The following is a 17,387-nucleotide window of genomic DNA, read 5'->3' as shown; positions in this document are numbered from 1 at the left end:
AAATGCCTCAATTTTGACTGAAAGTTTCGTACAGTATAAGTCAGTGATTTCCTTATTGTTGTCCGATTCATCTTCTGAGTCATGGCATCACTGTCCTCCAAAAAGTAGTATCTCACAACTTGTTCCCAAAGAGGTTTTTTGATAAAGCCAGCTAAATTCAGGGCAGCAATGAGGTTCACAGCTGTAGCAACTCGATTGCAGTTGTCTGCTTTTGAAAAACCCCAGGTAGCAATTTTACTGAGCAACTATGGGTGTAATGACAAAAACCAGTGATTCGGCAGACCAATCAGAACTCAGGATGTCAGCATGCCCAGCCCCTTCATTATCTCAGTCTAGCAGGAAAAGTCTTGTATTTTCCTGGTTAAACAAGAGTTTGCATCTCAGGACGCACAATAACTGACAACATACTGACAGGAAGGGAAACAGGAAGGGTAACTTAAACTTGATAGATTTTAGCAGTTACGTATAGTGGTTAAATAATAGAGAACCTGCACAAATCAAGGGAGAAAATAAATTTTGTATTTATTGGAATAAATACTTTATTTGAGTTGTCCTTTTCAATAAATCTTTTCACTGTAATGCTGATATATATATTGAAGGACGTGTCTACCTAGCAAAGATTATGTTTCCAAGACAGTAACCCCCATGCCAGATGGTCAATGTTAACATGCCTGTGGTTATCAGAGCACAACCTTTAGAGACAGGAGATTTAGACACAGATGTTTCTGTTGTTCTTATCTAGGCACATTCATTTCCAACAAAAAACATTTATATTGTCTTAATACTGTGTGAATACTTAATAATTAATGCTCAGATTTGACAACCTCTTCCGAGTAAATGAAGAAATCGAGATTTCGGCTTTACAGCCAATTTATGTGCACCTATGTTGTCAGGACATGCACATTGAAGGTACTCTGTATAAAATACACCTGGGAGATTGAGGAATTAATCAGAATATAGATTGGAAGAAAACAGTTTTTCATGCACAAGCTAAAACTAAAATATTTATATTTACGGCTATAAACACATCATAGGGCTATTTCAGAAAGCAGAGTTAACATACTCTGAGTTGACACCCACAACTCTGGGTAGATTGACTCTGAGCTGTCAAACTCAGAGTTGACGGTTTCAGAACAGGTGGTAACAGTCAACTCTGAGTTAAGTTAACCCTGAGTAAAGCAAGTACACAAGGAAATAAAAAGCCCTCATCAATGGAACGCAGATACAAATGTTGCTCATTTAATTTCAGACCCAAGGGGGCGGTCTGCGATGAGGCATGCCGCGGTATGCCTCGTTATTACTGTGGTATGCCACGGCAGGTTACAGTGCGGTGTGGCATGGACAAAAACATAAAATAAAAAATAAGAAAGGACACCAGGAGGCATCTGTGAGAACGTCGAAACTGCTGTTATTCAAGCCTGCGTCTGTACTTATATGGCCAGAATAAAACATAAAAAGAATAGGAGGAATATTGTCTACTATAATCCCAATCATGGATTGCTATGTTGGTGTGTTTGATTCCATGTTATAGGACTACACACGTGAATCAAGTGTTTAACATAGGGTGTTTACATGAAGGACCTTTAGTTTGTTAAACAGGCAATAGGCTACACGTTAAACCCATGTTTCATTAATATTTCAGAGGTAAATAGCAATATATTATTTTTTCTAATTTTCTAATAAAAAGTATAAAAAGTTTCTAATAAAAGGGCGTTTGAATATTTATATTATAAATATTGTGTAATATGTCTATGAATGGTACATACTAAAGAATATTCTAATGTAAATAGAAAGACATTAGAGCATTTGGAACATTCATGTGTGATCAGTATGATCATAGATCAGTGTTGCTGGTGGAGGAGCCTAATGTCCTGAAGGAAAAAACTGTGAGTCTGGAAGTGCGTGTTTCCGATGCTCCAGGTAGTGTCAACCAGACGGCAGACACAGTGTGAATAGACCATAGCCTTGGTGGCTGTAATCTTTTATGATGCTCAGTGCTTTCCTAAGGCATTGTGTATGGTAGATGCCTTGCTCGGACGGAAGATGGCAGCCGATGACGCGCTCTGCAGACTTCACCACCCTCTGGAGGGACTTGTGATCGGAGTGGCTGCCGTTCCAGGCAGTACTGCAGCCTGAGAGACTGCTCTCAATGGTGCACCTGTAGAATGGTGTACAGACATGCCAAACTTCTTCAGGAAGTATAGTTTCTTTTGGGCAGTTTTCACTACTGAGCTCGCTTGCCTGGACTAAGTAAGGTAATCTATTCTTGCAGGTGCAACCAAAAAGGCACAAAACATACTTGGCAGTGACTGAAGATGAAATAAAAATATATACTTCAAACAGGATAAGTATAATATCAGTAAAAGCAATAGTGATGCTTGTGATGCCTCCCCTACCTAATCAAATACCTTTCAGTGGCTACAGTCAACTTATATGTAAGTAATTAGTAAAATTCTCTAGCAAGAAATAAGTACAATTCTTTGTTGGCCTATCTGCACATTAATGCTGTGGAAAGACTTCCTATTCACATAAACTCCTTCATTTACTAAAGGAGCTGTGATAGGAGTATGAGTGCCATCTATGCTGTGTGATGTCACTAGAGGCTGTGTCTTGGAAGGGTGCTACATTCCCCTGAGATGGCTGCAACCATGAACAACTATGGCTCTATCTGCTGGTGGAGTCAGGAACTCCACCCATCAAAACATGACATTCCCGCACACCTGAGACTGATCAGGGTCTGATGACCTGAAGGGTTTAATAAAAATCTAGTGGTGTCTAAGATATTTAGCCTGGCTAATTCTCCTGAACATGTTTGTCAAATGTCATTATTCATTAATGAAACATCAAGAAATATATGTGGCCATTATACACTGCATGCATCAGAGGCGTCGCTAGGATCATAATACATTCGGGGCTTAGCCCCCCCAGGAAGGGGGCCAGGTCATTATTCGGGCGTCTTTGAGGCCCTTGCTTACTAGCCAACCGTGGAGTACTTGGATTCATGTGATGGAGCATTGTCCTGCATAAAGATCATGGCCTTCTTGAATGCTGAGGACCTCTTCCTGTACCACTACTTGAAGAAAGTATCTTCCAGAAAGTGGCAGTTGGTATGGGAGTTGAGTTTCAGTCCATCTTCAACCCAAAAAGATCCAACTACCTCATCCATAATGATAGCAGCCCAAACCAGGACCCCTCCTCCACCTTGCTGGCGCCTAACTCGAAGTGGCGCTGTGTCCATTAGTGATCCAGCCACAGGCCCATCCATCTGGTCCATTAGAGGCACTGTCATTTCATCTGTCCATAAAACATTAAAAATCTGTCTTCAGATATTTCTTTGCCCAATCTATACGCTTCAACTTCTTTCTGACTTCTTGACCCTGGCCATGTCTCTGAGCACTTGACACCTTCTGGACACTCCAGGTAGGTTGCAGTCCTGGATTATAGTGGCGCTGGAGGATAATGGGTTCCTGGTAGCGTTTAATTATTTTCAAGTCTTTTGCAATTAATTTGCATCTTTTCATCTCTGTGCATTTTTTGAGCCCCAGTTGACACAACACAACATTTGATTGTCTGGTGGCCACGCATCAATAGTTTAGCTATTTCAGGAGTGTTGCATCCGTCTGAAAGGCATGTTACAGTTTTTTGACTTTTCAGTGTCAGTTAAATCTTTTTTTTGGCACATTTTACCCTTAGGGCATGTAGCTGCCTAATAATTATGCGCACCTTGATATAAGGTGTAATTCACTTTCACCACACCCTCCCTCATTACACAAATATGTATCACCTGAAAATGATTAAATCCAAAGAGCATTGAAGATTATGTGGTTTGGGGTTGGAAAATGTGCATAGAAATAATGATACGATCAGAATACTCACTTGCCTAATCATTGTGCACGCAGTGTTGAACCACATTAAAAGCTACACACTCCATTACAAATATGCAAAAGCAAAATTGGGGGACAGAATGTTAACTGATGCCTTGTTTGGTAATAGAGGAATAGCATTTTTCATTAAATCCCAAATGCCTGAAATTACATCTTGGCTGACCGTTTCTCTGAGGCAAATGTTTTCCTTATGAAGAGAGAGTCCTTTGTACCGAACTTATTGACTTTAGGAAAAATAGGGTAAGAGGCATAACCTTGCCTCTAAGTTCGATGGCAAGACACAGTATTCACCCAGATGTACCTGTGGATGTACAAAAGTAAATCCTACAGACAGACACAGATATGCAGTCCAGTATTATATTCATGGGGGACAATCTATGATTTTTCTAATCCTGTAATAAAATCTCTTTCATACAGACATTTTCAGGGCTCTTCTGTGTCATGGTGAACCCCTACAATTGGCTTCCTGTGTATGATGCAGAGGTTGTTGCTGCCTACAGAGGGAAGAAGAGAGTTGAGGCGCCACCCCATATCTTCTCTGTCTCTGACAATGGCTTTCAATTCATGCAGATAGGTACAAGCCTGAATGGATGGATGAATGATTGGATGGATATGAAATCATGTAGGCCTACTCAGAGTGCGAATTATACAATGACAATTGGGGGGTCAACTTTGCATGCGTATATATCGCTTCTTAATTTTTTATCTCGGGGGGGGAGGGGGGGACCTTACCATTTTCCCCCAACAGCTTGTTGAGAAATGGTAAGGTCCACTTTAGAAGTGTCTGAAATCATATTACAAGATTCTTCCAAGCATGAATATGGTAAATATATTGGAATATTGACGATTACAGATAAGAACAATATAGAAATGTTTCGATCTTTTGGGGGGGTCTAAGTCTTAATTAGGGGGGTAAAATCCCCCCAATCCCCACCCGTAATGTTTTACAGAATAATAAGCAACATGTTTTTGTTCACAGATAAGGAGAACCAGTCCATCTTCATTACTTAAGCTGTTTATATAAAAAAATATATATAAAAAATTACAACTTATTGCAATAGGTTGGATTTTATTATAAATAATTGATTAATAGATTTTTAGTGATTTTTGTCATTGGTCAAAAATGTACTGCTTCATGCTACAGTATTTCTTAGTAAATGCCAATCTGACAATCTTACTTGTCTTTAAAAAACGTATTTCTTTGTCATATGAACCAGTGGAGAATCCGGTGCAGGAAAGACTGTCAACACCAAGTGTGTAATCCAGTACTTTGCCACCATTGCTGTGCCTGGTGGTGAAAAGAAAAAGCAAGAGCCCGGCAAAATGCAGATGCTCATTTTTGCTTTATTAACGCATTTCAATTGGGTTGGATGTGTACACTTTTCCTAATCATGTTTAAAGCATCCCCAGTTTAGCAGATTAAGAGCAACCTGTGTTTGTCTCATTCAGGGGTCTCTTGAAGACCAGATCATTGCAGCTAACCCTCTGCTAGAGGCTTATGGTAATGCCAAGACAGTGAGAAATGACAACTCGTCTCGCTTTCTAAGTATGAAGAGTATACTGGCAAAATATTTTTTTGGTGTATGACAAAAAAAAAATCCTAATATTTTATAACCAAATGATCTACTGTAGGGGAAATTCATCAGGATTCACTTCCAAGGACCCAAATTGGCTAAAGCTGACATTGAGACCTGTGAGTTGGTTTTGGTTGTATCTCGATTCTAATTTCAGAGTCTAGTTACTTGATGAAAGAGGCTACCACATCTTCTTCCAGATGATGACAGGCCACAAACCTGATATAGTTGGTATGGAATGTAGAGATTTAAGGGAAATTATTCCATCTGTAGCAGAATCATGAAAATGTCATAGTCCACACAAATATAGAAATTAGTATTTCGTAACATTGACTAGGTCTTTGGGAAAGATCTATCAACTTGATAGAAAGATCCATCAACTAATGTACTTTGATGTACAAGAAATGTAGATCCAATGAAAATCCAATGACACTGGCTAAGAGACAATGATTGATTAGTGGTATTCGCCTGTAAGTGTCAAAATGCATTGATTACTTATTTGGATTAGGATTCATCTGACAGCAGAGCAAATTGAAGACTATCTACACAGAGCATTCCATGATGAGAAAGGAAATAGACCCAGAAATCATATAATGCCATAAATTCAATTAAATGTATTCCATAAATAAATTTTTACCAGCCTGAATTGTCAGGTATAATCAGCTACTTGATCTGCAATACAATCAGGAGGACTTTGAACAGGGACAGCTATGAGTCCTTCGGGCTTGGTAGTCCTGAGATGTGGTCCAAGGGCTCATGTCCTCCTAATTTTAAACGGAAAAGGATGCAATAAAAGTTAGAACCCCTGCTCCCTTACTCCCCGGCACAATCATAGAGCAGCGTAAAACCTTTAGTATTGTACAAAGCTTCAAAATATAAAAAACAGATCATTGACAATTATAAAAAACTAAATTTGTATCAAATCCAACAGAAACATATAATATAATGACAGCATAATAACATATTATTAGTGGTGGTATTGTCAAATACTTTCACATATTTCTATTTTATATCTCATACATTATCCAATTAATGTTGGGCAAATGTTTAGACATTTTTCAAGGCTTCCATCAAATCTGAAATTATGGGTCATGATCAATATACTTTTAGTGATCATGACAATCGTGTGCAGTTCTGCTTGGACAGTTGGTGGTGATGGTGATTATATTCATGACATGTTCTCTTGAATGTGAAAATGTTTGTGGTTTTAGCAGAGCTAAGGTCTTCTTACCCATGCAATTGGTTTTACTGGCATGGGGATACAGTGAGCGTCAGGTTTCTTCCATCCTGAAAATTACAAAGACAGAGATGACTGTCAACTCATTCGAATGTCACTCAACAACCGTAGGATGACATCAAGTGACCTACAAAAAGAATGGCAAACAGCAGCTGGGGTGAAGTGTACGGTGAGGACGGTTCGAAACAGGCTTCTAGGGGCAGGGCTGAAGTTGTGCAAAGCTAGAAAAAAGCCCTTCATCAATGAGAAGAGGATCGGTGATGATCTGGGGATGCTTCAACAAGGCTGGAATCTGCCACACAGCCAGGTCAATCAAGGTGTGGATGGACCACCAGATCAAGACCCTGTCATGGCCAGCCCAATCTCCAGACATGAACCACATTGAAATCCTCTGGAATTTGATGAAAAGGAAAATGGATGGTCACAAGCCATCAAACAAAGCCGAGCTACTTGAATCTTTGTGCCAAGAGTGGCATAAAGTCACCCAAGAAGACGCATGAAAGCTGTGATTAAAAATCAGGGTTATTCCACCAAATATAGATTTCTTGAACTCTTCCTAAGGTAAAACATTAGTATTTTGTTGTTGTAAAATGAATAAGAATTCGTTTTCTTTGCATTATTTGATGTCTGCATATTTCTTTGGTTATGTTGACCAGTTATTTTCTACAAATAAATACTCTAAATGATAATATTTTTATTTGGAATATGGGAGTAATGTTGTCAGTAGTTTATAGAATAAAAAAAAGCTGTTCATTTTACTCAAACACATACCTATGAATAGTAAAACCAGAGAAACTGATAATTTTGCAGTGGTCTCTCAATTTTTTCCAGAGCTGTATAACAGTTACAGATATATTATGTAAAGTAACTGAGCAGTTTTTCATTTTTGTACTTCCTCTGATTCCAGGATGCCATTACAATTCTGGGCTTCAGTAATGAAGAGAAAGCGTCCATCTACAAGCTGACAGGAGCTGTAATTCACCATGGCAACATGCACTTCAAGCAGAAGCAGCGTGAGGAGCAGGCTGAGCCAGACGGCACAGAGGGTAAGGCCCACTCTTTGATTCAGTGTAAAACATAAGTCCTATTCCCTTTGATGAAAGTCAGGCTAAAGATTATTTTTGGAGAACATCTTCTAACCTCCAGAAATTACACTGGATGAAAATGAGAAATATGACTCTCAAAACAGTTGTCCAATGGAAGTTGTGTTTTGCTGTAATGTCAGAAACAAGAGATATTGTGTGCCTGATTATATTGGGGTTGTTTCTCTCTTTCCAGTGGCTGATAAAATCGCATACCTGCTGGGCCTGAACTCAGCTGAGATGTTGAAGTGTCTGTGCCTCCCCAAAGTGAAGCAGAGGTACTTATTACACACACAGACATATATACCAAAATAGATCTACTCTGAGGGCTTTTCCCAGCATTAGGAAAGGCATACCTTTTACAGAATATAACCAACCTATCATAACTGGATATGTAATAAAACAAAACATCATCATCCAGGTACAAAGTACTGAATGCCAGCGTCATCCCTGAGGGACAGTTCATGAACAACAAGAAGGCTTCTGAGAAGCTACTTGGGTCCATTGATGTAAATCATGAAGAATACAAGTTTGGACACACCAAGTTTAGTCCAATATACCCAGCAAAATGGAAATTTACAGTTAGGTGATACATTCATTTTTTCAATTAAGTCCATTCTATCAAATTCTGACTGGGGTTCCAGAATTGAACATATTTACCTGTCTCAGGTTTTCTTCAAAGCTGGACTTCTGGGTGTCCTGGAAGAGATGAGAGATGAGAGATGAGAAGTTGGCTGCTCTGGTCCGCATGCTCCAGGCACTTAGTCGTGGATATCTCATGAGGAGAGAGTTTAAGAAGATGATGGAGAGGAGGTGAGGAATAATAGACATCTTGGCAAGGCTTTCTAAGAATATGTAATGTATGTTAGTTGAACTTCAGCATCTTGTAATTGCCTCATAACATAAATATTTCACATACATAGAGTTATTTTGACATCAACTATATACAGCTCTGGAAACAATTAAGAGACCACTGCAAAATTACTAAGTAATTTAGAGCATTTATTTGTAGAAAACTGATCAAAATAACCATAAAAAGTTGTTTTCAGACCTCAAATAATGCAAAGAAAGCTAATTCATATAATTTTTCAACAGCAAAAAACTAATGTTTTAAGGAAGTTTTAGGAAGAGTTCAGATATCAATATTTGGTGGAAGTACCCTGACTTTTAATCACAGCTTTCATGCGTCTTGGCATGCTCTCCACCAGTCTGTCACATTGCTGTTCGGTGACTTTATGCCACTCCTGGTACAAAGCTTCAAGTATCTTTGCTTGATGGCTTGTGACCCTACCATCTTCCCCTTGATAACATTTCAGAGGTTTTCAATGGGGTTCAGGTCTGGAAATTGGGTGGGCCATGACAGGGTCTTGATCTGGTGGTCCTCCATCCACACCTTGATTGGCCTGGCTGTGTGGCATGGAGGATTGTCCTACTGGAAAAAACTATTATCAGAGTTGGAGAACATTGTCAGGGCAGAAGGTAGCAGGTATTCTTTCAGGATAACCTTGTACATGGCTTGATTAATGCGTCCTTCACACAGACAAATCTGCCCGATTTCATCCTTGCTGAAGCATCCACAGATCATCACTGATCCTCCACCAACTTTTACAGTGGGTTCGAGACACTGTGGCTTTTAGGCCTCTCCAGGTCTCCATTAGATGACCAGGTGTTAGGCAAAGCTGAAAATGTTGCTCGTCAGAGAAGATGACCGTACTCCATTCCATGTTGGGCAAAGCTGAAAATGTTACTTGTCAGAGAAGATGACCTTACTCCACTCCATGACCTTACTCCATTCCTCTACGGTTCAATCCTTATGAATTAGAATTTCAACCTGGCTCTTCTTTGCTTCTCATTGATGAAGGGCTTTTTTCTAGATTTGCACAACTTCAGCCCTGCCCCTATGAGCCTGTTTCGAACCGTCCTCGCCGTGCATTTCACCCCAGCTGCTGTTTGCCATTCTTTTTGTAGGTCACTTGATGTCATTCTATGGTTGTTGAGTGACATTTGAATGAGTTGACGGTCATCTCGGTTAGGGTTAGTCATTTTCGCCCTCTGCCAGTCAGTAGCTTTGTTGTCCCCAATGTCTGTTGCTTAACCTTGTTCTTATGAACCGTCGTAATTTAAATTTTCAGGATGGAAGCAACCTGACGCTTACTGTATCATTCTGCCAGTTAAGCCAGAATTGAAGCCTCCTATTCCTCACTCAAAGCTTTTCTTTTTAACTCTTTTGTCATGCTGAATAGTTATTATTTTATTCAAATTGCTTTTGAGGTACTACGTGTACTGTTTTTGACATCCAGCTAGTCCTATTGCAAGAGGATATTGATGACCACAGCAGTGGTTTTTATACTTGTCCTCGTTAAATAAAATTTGGTTCAGGTAATCACCTAATCAGTACCTCATTAAGTAATATTAGGTGTGCCTGTGTTGGAATTTAACAGACAATGGAATGGAATGGTTGCCATACATTTGAAGTGGTCTCTTCATTTCTTCCAAAGCTGTATATTCAGAATGGAATTTGATACCATACATGATAAAATATGGAAATTATGTTATCTGAATATGATTAAAAAAATTTACTATTCCTCATAAGATTAAAATAATGATGTCACTGGTGATAAAAGGGTTTTCAATTTCCAAGTCCAATTTTTCAGCTGTATACAAAAAGCAGAGGTGGGGTTCTGTTTGATATCCAAATCTGAAAATGTTGCTTTAAGTGTGTCAATCACATAACTCTTCCTATCATGTCATTCACATACCTCATCCTACCTTTTTTCGACCAGAGAATCAATCTATGCCATCCAGTACAACATCTGCTCATTCATGAATGTGAAACACTGGCCATGGATGAAGTTGTACTTTAAGATCAAACCCATGCTGAAGAGTGCTGAGACAAAAGGAGCTGGCCAACATGAAGGAGAACTATGAGAAAATGCAGTCGGACCTGGCACCTGGCCAAAGCTCTGGCCAAGAAGAAAGCGCTGGAGGAGAAGATGGTGACCTTGCTGCAGGAGAAGAATGATCTGTCACTCCAAGTTGCATCTGTGAGTTTGTATTTAACACACTCTTGCACATACACACACGCACACTAACACGTGTTTATTGGCCCTTAATTTAAGTTAATCTAAGTTAAAAAAAATATTAGACTAAAATATATGTTTATATTTTGATTCACTAAGTGAGTAGGTTTGTGATTTTCCTTCTGTTCCTTCTCCTCATACACCAGGATGCAGAGAATCTGAACAATGCTGAGGAGAGGTGTGAGGGACTCATCAAGGGCAAGATCCAGCTGGAAGCCAAACTCAGAGTTAAATGAGAGGCTGGAGGATGAGGAGGAGATCAGTGCTGAGTTGACAGCCAAAAAGAGGAAGCTGGAGGATGAGTGTTCTGAGCTGAAGAAGGACATTGATGACCTGGAGCTCACCCTGGCCAAAGTGGAGAAAGAGAAGCATGCTACTGAAAACAAGGTATTGTGCCTTACCATAGTCTATAAAATAATATAAAATATAAAAACAATGTTGATGGTAGATTGTTAAAAAAAACACTTATTAACATGAAAAGATTTCAAGTCATATTATGGTCATGTTTGTGACCCAAATAGAATTTCATTGGCAGGATATCAGAAGCAAAATTTGATTAGGTTTCAGTAGCAGGATTAGATTAGTTTTCAGTATCAGGGAACTCCACACATTGATTACAGGCTCTACTCCTCCATCCATTAAGCATAATAGCATGGTGTACACTGTTATCTGCTGTTCAGTATATAGTACATTTCATAATTATAATCTGAATTAATTTATTACCATATACAGTATGTCAAACAATATCCTCTCTTAAAAAAGGTTAAAAACCTGACAGAGGAGATGGCTTCTGTGGAGGAGAGTGTTGCAAAGCTGACCAAGGAGAAGAAAGCTCTCCAAGAGTCCCACCAGCAGACCCTAGATGACCTGCAGGCAGAGGAAGACAAAGTTAACACTCTGACCAAGGCTAAGACTAAGCTGGAACAGCAAGTGGATGACGTAAGTGGAGTTTAAAATGTTGGCCTTCATAGTGTGCAAGACGTTAACAAGAAACTATCATCACTTCATTTGTGTGTTTTAATCTGATAGCTTGAGAGTTCTCTGGAGCAAGAGAAGAAACTCTGCATGGACCTTGAGAGAGCCAAGAGAAAGTTGGAAGGATATCTGAAACTGGCCCAAGAATCCATAATGGACTTGGAGAATGACAAGCAGCAATCTGATGAGAAAATTAAGAAGTAAACAAAGAAGTGACAACATTATTACCTGCAATATTTTTTTAATTCACATTTTGTTGACAATAATTGACATGTTTGTATTTCTTAGGAAGGAATTTGAGACCTCCCAACTCCTAAGTAAGATTGAGGATGAGCAGTCACTGGGAGCTCAGTTGCAGAAGAAGATCAAGGAACTCCAGGTACAGAACATGGAAAAACACCTGAGTAATACATTCTGATGAGACATCCCTTTATATTGGTGGCACCTGAGTGCTCAGAAGGTGTGAAGAGTTTTCTTCAGTGTTAAATTTCTTTAACAATATTAGTGATCTCTACTATTTGGAATCCTCTCCCAGTTGATTAAATGACTATGGTGAAATGGCTACAGGCCATCTAGAACCCTCTACTATTTGCTTCTTACCATTCTGTGTTGACTACTGCATGTGTCACTGTCAACTGAATATATCAGTCTAACTGGCATATGTCAACACTTGCAAATATATAACAATGCAAATACACATTATCATTGTCTGAAGAAAATTATTCAGTTGTATTGTAGGTGAAAGATTGTCCTGACTTGATATTATTTCTGCTACTCCTGCCTCCTGTTGTAGGCCCGTATTGAGGAACTGGAGGAGGAGATAGAGGCTGAGCGTGCTGCCAGGGCCAAGGTTGAGAAGCAGAGGGCAGATCTCTCCAGGGAACTTGAGGAGATCAGCGAGAGGCTGGAGGAGGCCGGAGGTGCCACTGCTGCTCAGATTGAGATGAACAAGAAGCGTGAGGCTGAGTTCCAGAAGCTGCGTCGTGATCTTGAAGAGTCCACCCTGCAAGCACGAAGCCACAGCCTCTGCTCTGCGCAAAAGCAGGCTGACAGCGTGGCTGACCTCGGGGAGCAGATTGACAACCTGCAGCGTGTCAAGCAGAAGCTGGAGAAGGAAAAGAGCGAGTATAAGATGGAATAGATGACCTCTCCAGTAACATGGAGGCCGTCGCCAAGGCTAAGGTCAGTAGTGATCGTTTAGAGTTGACATCGTCATTCAATTGGACTGAAGTAATGATGGTACGTTGTACTAACAGGGCAATCTAGAGAAAATGTGCCGTACTCTTGAGGACCAGCTGAGTGAATTCAAGGCTAAGAATGATGAAAACATTCTCCAGATCACTGACACCAGCGCACAGAGGGCCAGACTCCTAACAGAAAATGGTAACCAAAACAATGACCAAAAAGCCAATGATGTTGTTCAATAGTACACTTAATTCTGTGGGACTAAAAGCCCACTCCACACAGTTTCTACAGTACTATTCAGCACATATTGTCTTCCTACCATACATTAACATCTATTTATCATCTTATAGGAAAGACGTATAACAATATAGTCCTATATCCCTGCAGGTGAATTAAGCCGTCAATTGGAGGAGAAGGAAGCCCTGGTTTCTCAGCTGACCAGAGGCAAACAGGCATTCACCCAACAAGTGGAGGAGCTAAAGAGGCATATTGAGGAGGAGGTCAAGGTAAGGGATCCAAGATGGCAACCAATCACAGAGTTTAGAGACATGCCTACATGTTCACTGTGGCATGCCACTCTCTGACTCTCCAAGTTTTATTGTCACTACAATCGTTGTCTTATTCTTTTTCTCTCACAGGCTAAAAATGCACTGGCCCATGGTGTCCAGTCTGCTCACCATGACTGTGACCTCCTGAGGGAGCAGTTTGAGGAGGAACAGGAGGCTAAGGCAGAGCTGCAGCGTGGCATGTCCAAGGCCAACAGTGAGGTGGCTCAGTGGAGGACTAAGTATGAAACGGATGCCATCCAGCGCACAGAAGAGTTGGAAGAGGCCAAGTGAGTCACACAGATCTGCAGGAACACAAATATAGTTTGAATGGTTAGGATGGTACAGGGCGTTGAGAAGTGTTGTGGGAATGTGTTGTGACATGTTTTGCATTATAAAACCAACCAACTAACAGGAAGAAGCTGGCCCAGCGTCTACAGGATGCTGAGGAGACTATTGAGGCTGTTAACTCCAAGTGTGCCTCCCTGGAGAAGACCAAGCAGAGACTGCAGGGAGAGGTGGAGGACCTCATGATTGATGTGGAGAGAGCCAACGCAATGGCTGCCAACCTTGACAAGAAGCAGAGGAACTTTGACAAGGTGAAAATTATGAAATTGTACCCTAGGGTGATATTTTCAGTTTGAAGTACAATCATTAATTTTCATAAAATAGCATATTTCTGATTTATAATATATGGATTTCCCTAGGTTCTGGCAGAGTGGAAGCAGAAATATGAGGAGGGCCAAGCAGAGTTGGAAGGAGCTCAGAAGGAGGCTCGCTCTCTCAGCACTGAACTTTTTAAGATGAAGAACTCCTATGAGGAGGCTTTGGATCAGCTGGAAACTCTGAAGAGAGAGAACAAGAACTTGCAACGTGAGTACTTGATTTATATTAGACTAGTGTTATTTAATATGAGGGAACTGTAACGATCAAAATTATTATGGCACCTTTACATTAAGTTCCTATGACTATGTTATATGTTCATATATGGCATTCCTTCGAAAAACAAGTGGTTTGTCAAGGTGGCTTTTAATGTTAATATACAGTAATTAAATATCACTCCAGTGCTTTGGTAATATTTTCCCACGTCTAAGTTGGTCCTGTGTTTGTGTGTACAGAGGAGATCTCTGACCTGACTGAGCAAATTGGAGAGACTGGCAAGAGCATCCATGAGCTGGAGAAGGCCAAGAAAACTGTGGAGACAGAAAAATTGGAGATCCAGACCGCTCTAGAGAAGGCTGAGGTAAAAATGGGAAATTCAGTGTTATGCTAGGTCTACATTGGTTTTAATATAAAAACATGAATATGATTAATCTGACTGCCTCGCTTTTCTCAGGGCACACTGGAGCATGAGGAATCAAAGATTCTGCGTGTACAACTGGAGCTGAACCAAGTCAGGAGTGAGGTGGACAGGAAGTTGGCAGAGAAGGATGAGGAAATGGAACAGACTAAGAGGAACAGCCAAAGGGTTATTGACTCCATGCAGAGTACGCTGGATGCTGAGGTCAGAAGTAGGAATGACGCTCTGAGGGTGAAGAAGAAGATGGAGGGAGACCTGAATGAGATGGAGATCCAGCTGAGCCATGCCAACAGGCAGGCAGCAGAGGCCCAGAAACAGCTGAGGAATGTGCAGGGGCAGCTCAAGGTAGAGGGACTGGGACATCAAGTGCATAAATACTGAACACGGGAAGGGTTTTGTTTGTCAATCTGTGGAACAGAATAGAACAGATACATTGAAAAGAGAGAGGATTAATGTTCTGTAGAAAGGTATGAATATTGGTTAAATTATTACCAAAATGTCTATCATCAATTCTATGACCACTACTTCCACAAGTTCTAATGAAACCATGTTCTTGTGAAATCCAGGATGCTCAGTTGCACCTTGATGATGCCATCCGTGGCTCAGAGGACATGAAGGAGCAGGTAGCCATGGTGGAGCGCAGAAACAGTCTGATGGTGGCTGAAATTGAGGAGCTGAGAGCTGCTTTGGAACAGACAGAGAGGAGTCGCAAAGTGGCTGAGGCTGAGCTGGTTGATGCCAGTGAACGCGTTGGTCTGTTGCACTCACAGGTATGTGTCAAAAACAAGTTCTAATTCAATACAACCAAGTATGCCGTTTACATACACCTTGAATACATTTCTATCATTTCTGCTTTGTGACTTGCAAGTTCTTTTGCATTCAAACCAATCCTATTTTTTTCTGTCTCCAGAACACCAGCCTTATAAACACCAAGAAGAAGCTTGAGAATGACTTAGTGCAGGTGCAGGGAGAGGTGGATGACTCTGTCCAGGAAGCCAGGAATGCAGAGGAGAAGGCCAAGAAGGCCATCACTGATGTGAGTTCTCATGATTTATTCAATTACATCAACTTGCTTCAGCCTAATATTCAATGGCAGCTGGGCAATCACAACAAAAACTTCAATATATACCACATTTTAGGTTGGCATGGTGGCTGAGGAGCTAAAGAAGGAGCAGGACACCAGTTCTCACCTGGAGAGGATGAAGAAGAACCTGGAGGTCACAGTCAAGGACCTGCAGCACCGTCTGGATGAGGCTGAAATCTGGCCATGAAGGGAGGCAAGAAGCAGCTCCAGAAACTGGAGTCCAGGGTCAGTTACCAGCAGATGGGTTACAGTAGATTTAAGATGATTCCTGTATGATAGATGTATTTCATTATATTTAAGCTGATTTAGAAGTATACCTCAGTTTCACAAAGACATTGATTGATGTCAAGAACTCAAAGACATGTCTCTATTCATTTACTGTACAAAGGTGTGTGAGCTTCAGTCTGAGGTAGAGGCTGAGCAAAGAAGAGGTGTAGAAGCAGTTAAGGGGGTACGCATGTATGAGCGCAGAGTCAAAGAGCTGACTTACCAGGTAAGGGAAATGCTTTTTTTACACTATCACAGGTATTTGTGTATGAAAGTGTAGAGCATTGATTATTCCTCATCATTGATCTTCTCCCACAGAATGAAGAGGATAAGAAAAATGTTAAAAGACTTCAGGACCTGGTAGATAAGCTGCAGCTGAAAGTGAAGGCCTACAAGAGGCAGGCTGAGGAAGCAGTGAGTTTTAAACTTTTACCAGGTCCTGAAGATATTACAAAATTGTATTTGTCAATAGTTATTTGTTAAAGAAATTCATTATATTAGGTAATTTAATACAATATTTGTACCCACTTCTATGAAACTTTGAAAGGGAGATCACAGCCTTGCTGATGTTATGCTCTCCTATTTTTATCACCCAGGAGGAAGCTGCCAACCAGCATATGTCTAAATTCAGAAAGGTGCAACATGAGCTGGAGGAGGCAGAGGAGCGTGCTGACATTGCTGAATCTCAAGTCAACAAGCTCAGAGCCAAAAGCCGCGATAGTGGAAAGGTACAGGGTTGCTGCTAACCTTTAGAAGATATGTTTTAGTTACGGCTAAAAAAGCCTTCAATACCTAATCATTTAAATTATTTGCAGATGTCATGTTCTTTAATAACACTGATATCGTTGTTCCTACAGGCCAAAGAAGCTGCTGAGTAAAGACCAAAGAGATCAATAACTTTAATTTGTTTTACTGTGTTGCATAAAATGTGATTTTCATGGTAAAATGCTGAGCAGTAATTAAACACATGTTGACAACATACATTTTCTTATGTAACTTGTTTTTCAGTTTTTTCATACTATCAATATATTGTACAAGACTTCCAGTGAAATCCTAAATCATTAGATGGTTAAAACAACTTAAGCAGATAATGGTCCATATCATGTTTAGTTGTTGGTTCTGGGCATAAACTAATATACATTGTTTAAATTCAACAGTTATTTGTTAATTTACA

The 17,387-nt window shown here is 40.3% G+C and overlaps 1 pseudogene; it reads left to right on the top strand.

The window, feature by feature from the left end:
• The first annotated feature begins 4,154 nt into the window (after positions 1 to 4,154).
• On the top strand, positions 4,155 to 17,183 carry LOC117594213 (annotated as a pseudogene).
• The last annotated feature ends 204 nt before the right edge of the window (positions 17,184 to 17,387 follow it).

The sequence above is a fragment of the Esox lucius genome, unplaced genomic scaffold, assembly GCF_011004845.1.
Source record: "Esox lucius isolate fEsoLuc1 unplaced genomic scaffold, fEsoLuc1.pri scaffold_47_arrow_ctg1, whole genome shotgun sequence".
NCBI classification, from domain to species: Eukaryota; Metazoa; Chordata; class Actinopteri; order Esociformes; family Esocidae; genus Esox; species Esox lucius.
This window is presented reverse-complemented; position numbering and strand designations above follow the sequence as displayed.